Genomic DNA, 15,900 nt, shown 5'->3' with positions numbered 1-15,900 from the left:
TGAGATATGTTGATTTCATGCTTAAATAATTCAGCAAACTCTTTGTTGTTGTTGCAAATTGTATAGTTGCCAAAACCTTGTGCAACTCTGCTGTTAGTGCCCACGTGGGAAACCTATAATGCTGCTGTGAATGGTCTGCAATTCATTCTGCTCCATTCATTGGGGTTTCACATTTCTTTTAGCACAGACCCCAATTCTCTCTGCTCTTTTACATTCTGTGTTTAGTCTACTACTATTCCTTACTTGCTGGCAGTTGTACTGGAAAAAGATTGCTGATATTATTCTGGCATATACAAGTAGTAGGGATTACACTTCAGTGAATTCATCACTTTCAACTCACAATTTGAGTTTCTTGATGGAATCCTCTACTTTTTCCTGTTCAGATACAGTAAACTTGGCTGTCTTCTGGAGTACAAAAGACATACCAGGCACAATGGAAGGCACAATCTCAGCTCAGTGAATGCATTATAGTGTTCACTGTGCTGTGATGTGCTATCATTGCCTTTAAGCATTACAGTAGTCCTCTAGAGGGAGGAATTCAAGCAGTTAAAAAAATTTAGATGCATGTTTCAATTCATTGATACCTGTATTTTGAGGGTCCTGGTTTTCACATGTGCAGGTCAGTTAAGTGTTGATTATTATCCTGACTAGAACATTATCCCTCTTGATTAGTATTGCAGACATTGCTAGTAATGAACCATTCCTGTGGCTCCAAAAGTTAAATTCTGCTCTTAGCATAGGTCAGTCAGGGACTAAATGATTAAGCAAATGTAGTTACTTATATCTAACAACTGAAATAATGAATTTATTCTTCTGCAAGAAAATCACTTTATAAAAACTGAAAACTGCTTTCTGCTTTGGATTATATCAGCAAATTTTTCATGTAGGTGAAATATTTACTGTTTTTCCTCTCAAGCTTCAACTCTACATCGGACTCGAGCACACACGTAATCCAATTGGAACTGATTTTCACATACTCAAAGATTCTTTTCCACTGCAAGTGTTGTTAAAGAGTCTGCACTGAAAATTGGAATCTTTCACTTTAAAATGCCTAGCTGAATCAGAGTTACAGGAAAGAAAAAAGATCACGGGCCTCTAATCTTAAATCACAAAACCAGAGCTAATTTAGTATTAAAGTTCATAACTTTTAATACTGTCATAACTATGTTAGCTGAGATTTTGTTCTACTATGGCTGTCGTTACATTTGGATTAAATTAGATTGGTTGAGGCACCGATTCATTTCTGCTGGAAGATAAAATATGCTACTATCTGAATTTATATCAGCTTGGATAGTAGATATTTCACACATTTATTGAGAGAGTTGAAAAGATATTCCTAAAAATTAGGAACCAGGGCACTTCACTGAAGTTCCAGGTAAATGGACTAAAACAGTGGCTAGAGAAGTTATAACAGCAATATCAAGAAATATTTTATTGAAAAGAAAAAATACTCTCAAGTTTACTATCATACATTTGTTACATTAGCATAAGAGTGAATAAAGGAACTGTTTGGTTTATATTACTTTATTTTTTTTAGTATTTTTTCAGTCTCTCAAAAGTGGTTATTAAAGCATCTATCTATACAAAGGTTTACAGGGAGTATGCTGTCATATATTAGAGATTGATAAAGTGCTAGAAAATGGAACAGAAAAATTGGTAAGATTCCAAAGTGGTGAAGAAATAGCTGAGGAGCCCCCATAATAAGACCAGTTGTTTAACACAGTCTGGAAACGAGGGAGAACATTTGCAAATTGAAATTTGCATATGGCACAGAATTTGTTAGGTTAGCCAGGATTAGAGAACTCTTGAGGGACCTATACAATTTAGGTACTTGGGCAGCACAATGGCAGATGGGATTAAACGCTGACAAATACATATTGGAAAGGATAATTGGGGTAAAATATGATTACATCAGCTCCCTTAGCTATTTAATGGTCTCATTTTTAAACATTTCCTTTGAAGTAGTTGGCAAACGCCCATTTGTTTCAGTTAGAGAAGACCCAGATCTGCTGTCTGAAATCTGAGTGCAGTCATATAGCTTGTTTGGGAAAATTATGCAGATAATAGACTCTGCCACTGCACTTTCTTTCAACCAGATGCTGAGATCTCTGGTTTTGGGGGTTTGTCTGGTTTGGGATTTTTTTTTTTTTTGCTATGTGTCACCACTATTCTCTTCCTTACCAGTTCCTGAAAAATGAAATATGATTTGGTCACATCGCAATGGACACACTCAGGTTTTATTCATACAAACAGCAATTGAGTTCAATGGAGGCTTTCATTTAGTGGGAGCTGTGGACTACATTGTGCCAGCTGCTCTGAGCAGCCGTGGTTTGTTGCCTGTGGTGTGGCTTGTGCCAGGTTCTCCAGGGCTGTGGGAAGAGCCTATCTGGCCAGCATATACCAACTGATCCACCAAAGGGCCAGATACGTGAAGCTCTGTGTGTGCCACCACAAATCTGCCAGACAAACCATATGCTGGTTGTATGATTTAGGATAGTTTGTGAGCTCACCCAGCAGGAGGAAAAAGAAAGACATGTTGTGCTCATTTCAGTTCTTCTGTCCTTCAGGTGTTAGTGGTTTATTTGTCTTTTAGGCTAAAGCTGATGAAATTCAGACAGGCCGGGCTGTGGGCAGTCATTTTGTGTTAATAATTTGAATGCCATCCATGAACCACAAATTTGGTTGTTCCCATATTAGACAAAACAGCCAGTTATTCTGCTGTTCTGTGGATTGTAAGGGTGTCAAAATCAGGTAGCTATTGCAGTATTTGTGACTCAGAAGGATGGATGCTGAGCAAATATTCAGGAAACTTCTCCAAAATAGCCAAACAAATCCTAGCAATAAAACTAATTTCAGGTACACTGCCACCTCCCTGCAGCTCACTTGAGTTGGTATTCCCCAGCACAACGCTTTCTCTGGGTATTGCTGAAGTTCTGAAATCTTATGAAGAAATTATTATTCACACTATGTCTTGCTTCCTGACATTACTACTACTGCCTTTCTTCCAGACCCTTTCCAGCTCTCTCAGATGTCATCTGGGGGAAACATGACTGCCTGCAGCACAAGCCCTATGAGGAGTGGCTCAGGGAGCTGGGGTTGTTTAGCCTGGAGATGAGGAGGCTCAGGGGACACCTTATTACCACCTACAACTACCTGAAGGGAGGTTGTAGCCAGGTGGGTGTTGGTCTCTTCTCTCAGGCAACCAGGACCTGAACAAGAGGCCACAGTCTCAAGCTGTACCAGGGGAGGTTTAGGCTGGATGTTAGGAAGAAATGCTTCACAGAAAGAGTAATTGGCCAGGGGAATGGGCTGGACAGGGAAGTGGTGGAGTCACCATCCCTGGAAGTGTTTGAAGAGACTGGATGAGGCACTTGGTGCCATGGTTTAGTTGATTAGATGGTGTTGGGTGATAGATTGGACTTGATGATCTCAAAGGTCTTTTCCAGCCTGGTTAATTCTGTATTCTGCCTGCACCTTCTGTAGCTGAAGCAAAGATCACTGGCCTCTTCATCTTCAGCAGTGACCCCACCACTTGCCCCACAGGGAAGGGCTAGAGTCTCACTCAGGGGACTAGTTGGCTGCAAAGCTACTCCATCAGTTGCTTTTGCCTCTTCAGTCTATCCCTAGTCTTCCCTTTCCACTGTATGCATGAGGTCCAGAATGGCCTCTGGCATCTGTTTCTTCTCTAATTTCTTCAGGAGCTTGGGTAAGGATCAAGAGTGAGCAGTAGGCACGTGGGAGAGAGGAAGAGGCCACTTCTGCTTTGCACTAGGTGGAAGCAGAGGATGAGGCAGAGGAAAGAGGGTATCTCAGGCATCCTAACAGTCCCTTAGCCCAGGTGAACAGGGAGAACAATTACATGCAGGAAAGGAGGACAGAGGAAGGGCACTGTCCCCTTGCAGCTGTGCTCTACAGATGTTTTGTAGCCCAGTCCCACTCAGTCACATCTGATGCCTTTCTACTTGCCTCTGGATCTTCCTGAGATTCACTTTCCTCTCTCTGCCCTGCTGTTTGGCTGACCTTGGAGAATCTTCCTGCTCTGGAATCACTCTGTTCTTCATTTCTTCCTGAATCCAGCTGACCCCTCCAAATCCTGTTCCTCTCTGGCCTTTTAAACTGTCTTTGCTAGAAAATTGGACTCTGCCTCCATGGCTGAGACATTCTGAGCCAGCTCCACACTCCTGAATCCTTCCCTAGTGAGTCTGGTAATATCAAACAGATGTCTGAAGAAACTGGGAAGTTTGCCCATTCCTGAGGGAAGATGGACCCAGGCTCTTACATGAGTAATGTCCTTGGTGTCCAAAACTCAACTTGTTCCAGGCTCTGGCTATTCACCAGCACCATCTTCCTTTCTCTAATGACCATTTCAAATCTCTCTAACAACATCCTTTTTGTGGAGTAGAATAGATGACAAAACATTTCATTCAGCCGTCTGGTATGTGCATAAACTAGATAACACAAGGCAGCAAGGAGGCTTGCTAGAGTGTGTGTAAAGTGAATCTAATGACTGCAGAGCTGTTGGAGATGCACTGTCAAGTCAAAGCTTTTCTCCAAGAAAGGGACCATTTTGCATGTGTAGTATAACTTAACAGGACTTTTGAAAATGTGTTGAACGTGTCCAGTGAAGGGCAACAAAGCTGGTGAGAGGTCTTGAGCACAAGCCCTATGAGGAGTGGCTGAGGGAGCCAGGGTTGTTTAGCCTGGAGAAGAGGAGGCTCATGGGAGACTTTATTGCTTTCTACAACTGCCCAAAGGGTGGTTGTAGCCAGGTGGGGGATGGTCTCTTCTCCCAGGGGACCACCAACAGAACAAGGGGACAGTCTCAAGCTGCGCACGGGGAACTTTAGGCTTCATCTTAGAAAGAAGTTTGTCACAGAAAGATTGCCCTTTGGAGGAGGTGGTGGGGTCAACATTCCTGGAGGTGTTTAAGAAAAGACTGGATGAGGCACTTAGTGCCATGGTCTAGCTAATTAGATAGGGCTGGGTGATCAGCTGGACTTGATGATCTTGGAGACCTCTTCTAACCTGGTTGATTCTGGGATTCTGTGAAAATTGTATCTCGAATCTCAAGATTGTGGTAGTTACTTTTAGCTTCTGTTCAAATTTCATTTGCTGTTGTTAACTGGCTACTAGTTTAAGGATGAAAATGATAAAATATTTACAATATTTACAAATACACCACAGTTTGAATCATGATTTATTCCTACCTCATTCTATTCAGATTTGCAGTAGGTTTGCCTCAATATGTGTGGCTGAGTTCAGCAGAAATAACTGATTTGAAGCTTCACCCAGACACTCAGAGAGTTTAAAGCTGTTTAGAAAAGCTTTTTCTGTCCAGCTTTCTGTTCACATTGTTTCTTCTTTCTTTCCTGAATTGGAAGCAACATTTTTAGCCTGGAATTTAAAATGATCAGGTAGAGATAAATATGAAAATTTATTCAAATAAAAATTGAGAGGCTTCTGATTTCTGCAAGTGATGAAAGTGGATCAGACCGCTGAATGAGAGACACTTTGAAGTTTGGAAAATTGAAATAAAAAGCAAAGTATTGTGAATTTAGTCCATTTCTGGTCTTCAGAAATGTTACTGAAATAAAAAGCCTAGACTATAAAGCATGACAGCTGTTGGCGAGTACAAAATTGCTGTATTTATTACTTTTTATTTTTCAACCTTACTGTACCAAAAATCTAAATAGGGCTGAAGCAGAATGCCTGCTCTTATTTAAATGAGGCTTTTATTTACATAAAACTTAAGACTTGTGATGCAAGTAGTCTTGGGAGTATCTGTAGATCTTACCCAATCTGCTCTCTGCCTTAGTTGCTTTTGCTGCTGGGGTTGCTATATCTGAGCAGTTACTCATTCTTTTTCATTGACATTTAATGTAATGAACTGTTTTCTTTAAAGGCTTGCTGTCAAAAAAGTTCTTACCCACAAGGATGATTAGGGGACTGGAGTGTCTCCCCTATGAAGAGAGACTGAGAGACTTGGGGCTGTTTAGTCTTGAAAAGACTGAGAGGGGATCTCATCAACATCTATATGTATCTGAGGGGTGGGTGTCAAGTGGAGGGGGCCAATCTCACTGAGTGATAAGACAAGGAGCAATGATACAAACCTGAACACAGAACATTTCAACTCAATGTGAGGAGAGGGTGACGGAGCCCTGGAGCAGACTGCCCAGAGAGGTTGTGCAGTCTCCTTCTCTGGAGACTTTCAAAACCCACCTGGATGCATTCCTGTGTGGACTACCCTATGTGATCCTGCTTTGGCAGGGGGAGTTGGACTCAATAATCTTTGGAGGTCCCTTCCAGCCTCTAGTGTTCTGTGATTCTATGATACTTCCAAAAAAAAAAAAAAAAATGCTGACCTGACAATACAGTTTATTACAATGGAAACAATTTTACAATCCTTTTTTTGGGATCTATCACATTCTTGTTTGTTTTCTCTGCTTCACAAAGCCCAGTCTCACACTGGGAAACACTCAGCCCAACTTTTATCTCCATCCAGTTTTACCTTCTCATTCACCTTCCCCTGCATAACAGTACTGTTAGACTTCTTAGGACTTGAGGCAGATGTTTATAGGCAAAGACATAAAATTACTGGTTTGAGTTTTAATTGATTGATTTTCATCTTAAGTTTTGTAAAATCCCTTTGCAGTCTGGGGGCCCCAGACTAAGGGACAGTGTCCCTTTAACAATGGTGGAAGTTTTACAGACTTCCAACTTGGCTCCCTTACAGTTTATTCTCAATATAAATATACCATCTGGGAATGCTTGATTCAATGTTTCCCACATAATTGCTTTCTCATGTCAATTCTCCGTTCTTTTACTGTGTGAAGTAGCCTTTTACTGTACTATTTCAGGGGACGATAGGATCCACCAATATATATCAGAGAATGAGATTAAAATAATGGTAACAGCACAAAATGTTCATGGTTGGTAGCATTTTGTCAGTAAGACCTTTAGCCTTAAGAGGGAACTATGTGTTTGCAGAAAAGTGAAACAAATGTTCTCCTTGATGAAAGGCATTGAAAAAATTGCTAACATTGAGTGTTTATATACACACACACACTTATAACTTCATGGAATTCAAGCTTATGCTTAAAGATAAGTATATATTTAAATGTATTCTTATAGTAAGCTTATTTCATATTTTTTTTCCCCTAACAGGAGTTTTCTCCATTAATTTTTTAAAGATTGCAGCAAGTTACTAGAAATTAGTAGAAAGGGAAAAGCAGAAATTAGTTTTACTCTGTATTTTAAATTAATATCTCCAAAGACTGAACTTCTCTCTTCCATGTGGCTCAAAAGCTGATTTTTGTCACTGGGGTAGTATAGTACAAGTCCCAGTGCCTGGTCTGTTTGGGTCTTTGCTGTTGTTGTGGTGTGGTTTTTGTTTAGGGTTGGTGGGGGTTTTTGTTGTTTGGTTCTTTTTTTTTTTTAAGGTAGGATTTTTAGAAATTTTTTTTAAATTCCTGTACCAATCCATTTGCATCTTTAGGCACCCCAAAATCCTGTAAAATATCTTAAAAATGCTGTCAAAAACTTTCCATTCACTTTCACATTGGGTAATTTGTTTTCATTAGAGTACACACATACTTTGGTCCTCAGATTTTGCATATTTATCTTTCTTTTGATATGCAATATTTAAATATAGATTTTGCATCTAGATGGACCATGGCTTTGAAAAGGTTCTTAAGATATTTGGATAGCTGTCAAAAAATACGTTCACTTATTAATAACTACACATGGATTAAATATTCCTTTTCAGTCATACTCACATCATGCTTTTATTCTACTTAGTTGTTATTAAGCTAAACATTATTCAATATAAGAAATCTTAATAAACTCTAGCTCACAGCTTGTAGTTTTTCCATCATAAACCAGCTCTTCATCATTGAGGGGAAACATTTCAAACACACTTTTACAGATTTCTTTCATGAGAAAGCCCTCAAGTGCTTTAGAGTACATTGCAAAATCTCTAATCCAATAACAGAAATAATAAAATGTGTTCCACTCCTCCATGTCCACAGAAATGGAGCACACCTTATCATTATTTTTCCTAAGTCTTAACAGTAAGACTTTTCCTAATGCAGGTGAAGGAATTCACTGCAGGAATTGGATAGATTGCTAGACAGTGTAAAATGGTTCTAATTTGAGTTTGCCCTCTACTTCTTCTTTCAGGAAACTAAAAATATACACAAGTCCTTTTTTGTGTGATGTAGTAGTCAGCTTTGGCAGAGAGCATTAACATCTTGTGTCTGGACAGTTGACTTTGAGAACTGGTATATTTTGAGCAAGGCGATGAGACGAATCCAGTAAGGGGGGATTCATCAAGCAGAGCAGCCTGCGAAGTATCATTAACTGGTGGAGCCTCAGCTAAATTCCTAGATACTTTATTTTTCAATTTAATTTTCCTTTTTAAGAAAAAATAATATTTAGAATCTTAATTGCAGGTCAAATTTTTTGCCTGGAGATGACATAGCAAATTCTTCTTTTCATTTACACTTTCTTTTTCTGCCTTTCACTCCTCCCCCACCCTCTTCAAAATCCATGCTATGTACTGTGTTAGGCAAAAAAAAAAAAAAAAAAAAAAGGCAGAGAAATATTAATGGCATGTTAGGGTCATAAGCACACACAAGGCTCATGATAATCAAGCCTTTAAGATCTCAGAAATGTCATTGTCTTGGATTGAAACAAACAGGTTCCATAAAAGTTGTGGTTGCTGAGTCTAGATGTCTGATTAACTGAATGCTGCTTAGAGTGCTAAACATCTCCTGTCCTCTTCTCTTTCTTCAGCAGCATTTTGGTTCATTTCCCAAAAAATGATTTAGGAAGTCATATGATTTCTCTTGTAAAAAAAGCTTTCACTCACAGTCCTCTCTCAGTAGGTAAGGTATTTTTCTTTAAATGTAACATCTTTGGCTGGAAGACTTAAGACAGAAAATGTAGGAAACTGGCCCAAGAAATCTGCAGATGATGCATTGTTTGCATTGCAATGCTTTAATTCTCTGCTTTTTTGAAACCAGTAATTCACGTGCCTGCAACCTCATTCAAATTTGAATGAATTGGAAAAGCAGAAATTCTGATGCCCATTATTATTAATGTGCTAAACATCATAATCAACATTTTTTTTCCTATAAGTTTCTCAGTGTTAAAAATAGCATACTTCATTTTCAAGGCTTTGGTTAGAGACTTACTGCTTCTTGAACATTTTCTTGAGGCTATAGGAAGTTATACAGTAACAGTAAGATATTTTAGCTGTTACAGGTGGAGGAGCAGGGGCAGGAGGCACTCCATCACAATACTTCTTTTGAATCTCTAGGCAGCCTTCCTACTACTCCACACAACACAGTGGAAATGACTTTCCAATATCTGCAACTGTAATGGTTTGATTTCTGCAATCATCATCTTTTTATGACAAGGATCTTTCCTTCATTCAGAGCGATGCAGACACACTCAGTGGGCTTGCAGTTTTTCTTACCAAAGGCAAGGAAGTAAGGCAGGTCATCACTCCCCAGATGATGAGCTCCCCTCTAGCATATTTCTGTCCAGTACAACCTTGGATGAAGCTGTCATTCTTGTGTCCATGGTCAGTATAACTTCAGCTCATGTGACCAGTGCAGAACATTTCCCTGATTCTCTGTCATGCCTTTCCACTCTCTATCCTCTTATCCATTTCCCTTGGACTGCTGCACTTCAGCATTAGGGTGCCTTAATTCCTGCACTGATAATGGATAGTTGCTTTCCTAGTGAGAGTAAACACTAATAAAATGGACACCTGTGTCCTAATATGGGAGCAATTGTATACACAGCTGTCACAGCCTCTGTTTGCTTTCATGCCTGATCACGCAGTGCATGGCTAGGGCATGCAGAAGGCAATAGCACTTCACCTGTGATTAATAACTACTAGAGGCCATAGTGCTGTCATGGGCATCCTTGCCTATTTGTGGGTTTTAACATAGATCACTCCATTGAAAGGCAAGTGCACTGACCCAAGCTAGCTGTCTTTTTCCTACAGTCAGAAGTGTGTGTTTATCTCAAGAGAGACACTAAAGTCTGGCAACTGAAGTCACTGCAAACAGAGGAAAGTGAAGGATCTGCCTTTAACTTCAGAGCTCCTTTTTGCTCTCTTTAACCTGATCCTTTGGAAAACTGGGCGCCGAAGTCAGTTTGCTTTTATTAAATTAACCTACTTTCATCTCAAAAGGCTATACAAAGTATGGTGAATTCAGTCTCCCACAATGCATGAAGGGAGTCTTATTTTTGTTATGTAGGCTTATAAATCAGTATAAGCATAAACAAAGAAATTAAATGTCAGGAATTATCCCTGACCTAGAAACCTGATCCCTTCGCCTCAAATCTCTTTCCTTTACCCCATAGGCCACACCTGTTTCTCTTTGCCTTCCAATGAATACAGGTATAATAATGTATTCACTACAGCTGCACAGCATTTATCACTGCTGATGTTTCTCTTGCATGGGAGTACACGACTTTTCACTTTAGTTTTAATTAAATGTTTTTATGGTTTTATTATGAGATAATTAATCTGCCAGAAAAACAACTTGAGATTGTATATGAAGTCTTGGAGATACACCAGCTTTTCTCAAGCACTGTTTATGTTATATTTATAGCCTTTAATTTTATAGGTAATAACTATGTCCTCTAACAGTGAATTCATTTGGGACAAAGTTGTGTTGTCAGATGCACTATTAGCTTTTTTTCACCTACTGTTCTTTGTCTTCATTTCTTTCTGCCAATGACAGCGAGCAGTTTGTTTAAGCAGCCAGATTAATTCCTTTCAGCTGCATGCGTGGTTGGTTTAATTCTTCCCAAATGGGCTGAAATTCACCAGAAACAGTGTCTGTGCTATCTCCCCTATTTGTTTAATTATGCTTCAGAAGTGCTGCTATGCTTCTAACTTTTATGTTTGAAGAGCAAACCATTCTCTTTCTGACAACTGTGCAAAAGTAAGTACTAGCTTTTGTTATCTAGAACTTGAACCAGCGAGAAAGTAAATGAGAGGTTTAATCTCCTAAATTGTAAATTCTTCACCTCCTTCAGACACACAATTCACTTCTATTCTGCTTTAAGACAATAACCCAAATCATCAAGTAAAATGAAATTTTATGTTAAATTGGGCCAAATTTAGCCATGAAGTAATCCAGGAGAAAAGGTTGCCTTACACCTGAGTTGACCTTATTACTCTGTCATTAATCTGTTTTGTTATGCCTTGAAGAATCGTGGGGGTCTCAGAACTGCTGGTAATCTTCTCTGCCATATGTGTGGTAATATCTGAACACAGCAGGATAGATTAAGAATAGTTCCATCTTTGCTTTATTACTTGTAAATCAGCCCATTAATGTTATCTGAGTGCAGTTTGTTAGGATTAACATAGATGATGTTTGAATTGCCACAGTGATTAGTTCTTAAAAACTCTGAAATAACATGAATTTTGAAACTTAGATATAAATTAGCACTGAAAGTTTAAAACCCCATCAAATGCAGCAAAAGAAAGAATAGAGAGCTATCCTATAAGAAACAACTTGAATCAAGGATATGTAAAATGTCCTTTGCTGTAGTTTGAATCCCAGAAGACAGAAAGAAGACAAAGTAGTGGCTTGGAAGCAAAAGTACCTCTTGATGAGGCAGCAGAGCTCATAAATCACAGCTTAATCTGAATTAGTATATATTTTTTTTTTTTTAATAGATAAATATCTATTTTCTCAGGTTTGCAAAGAAAACACTCACCACCACACTCTGCTCTGCCTTGTCCTCTACACTCTTGTTTTCTACCATGGAGTTCCAGTCAGCTGTATTTGAATTTGAGAGGTGAGTAAAGTTTTTCTGTTTTTTACAGTTTCTTTTTGAGAAAGTAATCCCATGACTGCCATAAAAGGTCATAAGGAAATATGACCCAGGGTGAGCAGTGACCACCGATGAGCACAGAGAGATTAACAAAAATATGCCTACTCTGTAAAAGGCAGCACCTTCCTTCTCTTGTAAAGATATGCCAAGAAGCAATACATTAGAAATGTCAGTAACGTGATGAAAACTAAACAGAAAAACTCGTATGTTCCACAAGTAGTCACCACACAGCATTACTGTTTAATTTTGCCAAAGTCCTGCCAAAATTATTGTTTTTATTGAGCATTACATCTAAAAGTTTCTGAAACTTTTTCACCATGATTGATTTTGTTAACATTAATGAAAACCAGCACTTTGGCATTGTAGAGGCCTTCTTTGTCTTTTTAGTTTTGCAGTTGTTTACAGGAATATGGCAGAGGCTTTATAGTGATGAGTGCATTGTGACAGCACTGTGCTGAGAAGAGAGGATACAAACTGCCTCATCTCAGTCAGCAAGCTGCAGAGAGTACTCCAGGGTGAAGCACCCTGCTGTGAGCCCACACCTCCCTCTTCATGCACACCCTTTGCAGGGAGGGCAGTGAGACGTTGTGCTGTGCCCAGCCTCCCTGGTCAAGTTTCTGCATACTGTGACCTCTAGGAAGCCTCAGCGAGAGCATGAGGGGAACCTTAAGGCAGATGTTACAGACCACATACAATTAACCACAACTACTCAGTCCAGTCTTGAAGCCTATATGGATAGAATGGGTGTAGGTTGGAAGGTCTCTGTGTTTTAATAAGCTTTTAGTTTAAATGGAGATGTTTATAAGCAGTGTGTAACAATGAGTTGTTTCTGCAACAGAGTGGCTCAGATTTTATTCTACCTGCAGTGATTTTCTTAGAATTCTAAAGGGCTAGAGAAAGTGAAAAGTGAGTGAGACTTTTTGTAGGGGGTCTTGTCTGGTGCAATAGGTCCTTCCATTCCATAGAGAGATGGACAGCTGTCAACAAGCAGGAGAGCATCTTATTATTAACTCCTGCAGTGCTTCACCATGAGAACAAAAGCCATGAAAAATTTTGTTTCAAAACAGCAAGTCTGTATTTTAAGATTTTATTCTGTTTACTTCTTGACTTAATGGCAGACTTTTGATTGGGAAGCTACCAATATTGTGGTACTTGCAATCAGACCTTATCTGGACATTTTTTGTGTGTTCTTTCTAAAGGTGCCAGATTGAGAAGCGTGTTACAGCATAGTCTATCCTGGGTTTATTTGGGGATCTTCATATAGGAATAAGTGCTCAAATGACTAATTACCATTGTATCAGTGTATGAAGAATTTAGTCACTGGTAATCTCTGAAAGTATTAATCCAGACTGATCCAGTTTAGCTTGTAATATTTTAAAGCAGCACAGAAAATATAGCAGGTCATACTACAAGAGCTTTGTATTCATATTGATGTAAGGTAAGATTTATTTTAATGTACTCATGGATTCTTGGAACCAGGCATTTGCTATCATATTATCCTATAACATGTCAAAGAAGTAATGCTTCCAAGAGAAAGATGGCAGATTGTCAACTACTGATGACAGTAATTCAGGGATGCAGCATTTTTATGGATGGAATTACAAAAGAACAGCATTAACTGCCTGTGGCAAAGAACACTGATAGACATTGACAGCATAGCAAGTTAAACTGAAACTCTTATGCTTTTAATAGAAACAGGAATGTTATGTTTAAAAGCAGGTGTTGGCAGGACTGATGTTATGAGTAGGCTCTGGAAAGAGGGTCACATCTATTGTCCAGGACAGCAAATTCAAAGTACCTCCAAAATTATAATCCAGATATTAAATTTCAAATTGGAAGTGTTCTATTTCACATACCCTGCAGGGGTTTTAGCACAAAAGATACAAACTAACAGTCAGGCTCTTCTTCATAGTGGTAAGTAGTACAACAAGAAGTGGCCACAAGTTGCAGCTTGAGTGGGTTTAGACAGAATATTGAGAAAAACCTCTTCATTAAGAGATTAAAGCAGAACAGGAGCAGGCTGCCCAGTAGTCGAGTGGGGTTGGTGTCCCTGGATGTTTTCACGAGGTGATTGTTTGAGATGGACTGGCTCCTGACAGACGTACAGACATGGCAGCTTGGAGGAATAGAGAGATAATGTGGTTTTAAAATTACAGACAGGAGTTTATATAAGTGCATAAGAAGTGCCATTTATTGCATAGATTTCATTCTTTTATAAAAAAAACAATTATTATTAACATTGCTTCTATAAAAGAGATTGGGAATCTCTTTTACTGTTTGGTTGGTGATGGTAGCATCTGCTCCTGACTACATGAATTTGTGCAGATTGTCTTGATATGCTTTCATACTGCAAGTATCCACAAACTTTAAAATACATACAGGTATTGCTCTTGAGGTGCAGAATGCCCTTAGCTCTCAGAACTGTTACTTCCTGTGACAGTTGTCAGACTTCTGTGAGCAGTTAACTGGTTTTGCATTCCTAGATAAATCCGCAGAGATTTAGAGACAAGACTTGTGGGTCCACTATTTTATTCCTTACATGCAGAATTCTATGTTTTGATTTTCACATTTTGTAACAAGCCCCGTCTGTATAAGGTATATTTTATTCTACATAGTGCTGTCATTTATACACAGAAAATCACATAATCTTAAATATTCTCAAAGAAACCATTTGAAGTTAATAAAAAAGAGCAAAACAGAAAACTCTCTAATAATCTGAAGTTGAGGGTTTCTCAGGGTAACTTTTTTTTCCCCTATCCAGCACTTAATCCTTTGTTTTCACCTGGCTTTACCTCATTGAGCCTAATAAGCTGAATCTGTCTTACTAAGCCCTTCAGAACATAATGTTGGTTTTGGTTTTGGTTGCTGTTGTTGGGTTTGTTTTTGCTTGTTGGTTCTTTTTTTCTTTTCCCCAGCCCATTTATGTGCTACTGCCACCCTAATTCAGAGCAGCAACTTCTTAGGCTAGGTTGCTCACTGCTGTACCCATTCCAGCTCTGTTTATCTCCAAGGACTGAACTAAACAACTGTTCAACTGTCATGGTGAAAACTTTTTTTCCTAACACATAATGAAAATTCTCTCTATCATCTGTAGTGTCCATTGCTGCTTATTCTATCATCAAGCTCCATCGTTTCTGCTCACTCCCCTTGGTAGCTGCTGATAATGATAAGGTCCTCCCAAAACATTCTCAGGGCAAACCCAATTCTCCCAACCTCTTCCCCATCACACGTTCCAGCCCCTCACCCTTTTGCTGGCCCTCTACTGGATTCACGCTAATGTGTCAGTCTGAGCAGACCAGCTCTGGACACTCTTCTTCAGATATGGTTTCACAGGTGCCACTGAGAGGGAATAAAAATTTTGCTTCACCTTCTGCCTGCACTCTGGCTAATACAAGCCTGATGTGGCTGGCCACCTTCACTGGCAGGGCACACTGCTCTGCAACAGTCAGGCCTAATTAATATGTGCAAAATTACAGTTGTGGAAAGTAGAGGTTCTTTTTGAGTTTAGCACATGCAGAACAAGGAGAGTTTAGTGGAACTTAAATATGTTTGGAATCTACATGACAAAGTGGTTTTGCATTCTGCAAGCAATATAAATTTTCAAAGGTTTTCTGGACAGTGTTTCTGGGGGATACAAAGATGTTCAGGAAATAAACAATGCCTTGCTGAAGGTTGAAGGTGAGATACCTTTTCCCTGTTTCTTTGCATACAAATAGGCAGAGGATCAGTGTCAATGTCCTAACTGAAATTCTGTCTGAAGCAGGATGTGTACCAGAATGTCTCTATTCGAGATGGTGAGAGAAGAAAAAAAAAAGTAAATCCAAAACTTGTTTTGCTCATCACAGTCTGGTTCCTTGAAACAGACTCATCACTTGTGAAGTAGTAAGCCTTGTAAATGGCGCTGCATTCGTTTCCTCACCAAAGGACAAAAAGCATTCTTCTCTTTTCACCTGTTCCACTCTTATCCCAATAGAATTCTGCACCCAGAACTTGGCAGACAAATGTCAATTATTCTGCTTGCCCTCTTTTACCACCATT

This window comes from Dryobates pubescens, chromosome 11, assembly GCF_014839835.1.
Source record: "Dryobates pubescens isolate bDryPub1 chromosome 11, bDryPub1.pri, whole genome shotgun sequence".
Lineage (NCBI taxonomy): Eukaryota > Metazoa > Chordata > Aves > Piciformes > Picidae > Dryobates > Dryobates pubescens.
This window is presented reverse-complemented; position numbering follows the sequence as displayed.